This window comes from Heloderma suspectum, chromosome 4, assembly GCF_057233095.1.
Source record: "Heloderma suspectum isolate Gila_16-S chromosome 4, 16-S_ref, whole genome shotgun sequence".
NCBI lineage: Eukaryota > Metazoa > Chordata > Lepidosauria > Squamata > Helodermatidae > Heloderma > Heloderma suspectum.
In genome coordinates this window covers 78,865,586-78,866,867 of record NC_139461.1, presented here as the reverse complement: position 1 = coordinate 78,866,867, position 1,282 = coordinate 78,865,586, and positions in this window count along the sequence as shown.

The window sequence follows — 1,282 nt, the reverse complement described above, 5'->3', positions numbered from 1 at the left end:
TAGCCGAAGCTCTCTGGGCGGTTCACAAAAATAAAAACCAAACAGCACACAATAAAACAATTTAAAATATATAGAATATTAAAACCACAATATAACAATACAACCACAATAAAACCTAGCAGCAGTGCAGGAGTTTAAAATACAGATTTAAAACAGCAAAGCTAAAAGTTTAGAAAGCTAAAATGCTAAAATGCCTGGGAAAATAAAAAGGTCTTCACCTGGCACTGAAAGGAATACAATGTAGGCGCCAGGCGAACCTCACTAGGGAGCTCATTCCAGAGCCGGGGTGCCACAGCAGAAAAAGCCCTCCTCCTAGTAGCCACCCACCTCACTTCCTTTGGCAGGGGTTCACGGGGAAGGGCTGCTGACCATGATCTTAAGGTCCGGGCAGGCACATATGGGAGGAGGCGATCCTTCAGATAACCTGGCCCCAAGCTGTTAAGGGCTTTAAATGTTAATACCAGCACTTTGAATCGGGCCTGGAAATGGACTGGCAGCCAGTGCAGCTGAAAAAGTACTGGCATAATATGAGCTCGTAGGCCAGTCCCTGTTAACAATCTTGCTGCCCTATTTTGGACCAGCTGTAGTTTCCGGGCCGTTTCCAAAGGCAGCCCCACGTGTAACGCACTGCAGTAATCCAGACGAGAAGTTATCAGAGCATGGAGAACTGTAGCTAGGCTATCTCTGTCCAGATAAGGGCGTAGTTGGTATACCAGCCTAAGCTGATAAAAAGTGCTCCGTGCCACTGAGTTCACCTGTGCCTCAAGTGATAGTTCTAAACATACATACAACCCCCAGCATGCCCCAGCCAGCCATGCTGGGAGTTGTAGGCCTTTATTGTCCAAGCATACATACGATTGCGCCCTGAGAACCTCCAGCATCCGAGGCAATGTACCTCCGAGTGTCAGTTGCTGGGAGTCGAACAGCGGGGCAGGAGCATTGGCCTTCGTTCCCCGCTTGTGGGCTTCCCGAAAGCATCCAGTTGCCCACCACGGACTGGGTGAGCCTTCATCTGACCCAGTGAAGATTTTTGTTCCTCTTACGTTCAGAGTCGTATCTATTTATCCTGTTTCTTCCGCTCAGGTGATAGGGAAGATGTAAACGAAGCTTCCAGTCCTGCGTCCGGCTCCGGCGCTACGGGGGCCCCGGGCTCAGCGGCCCCTGCTATCCCTCGTGAGCCTTCCCTCCCGCTCTCCACGGCGCCCTGCGCCTTTAAGGGCCGACCTGTGGCTCCGCAGTCATGCGCAAGGGGAGCATAACCAGGAAGCGCTTGTGCCGCGCT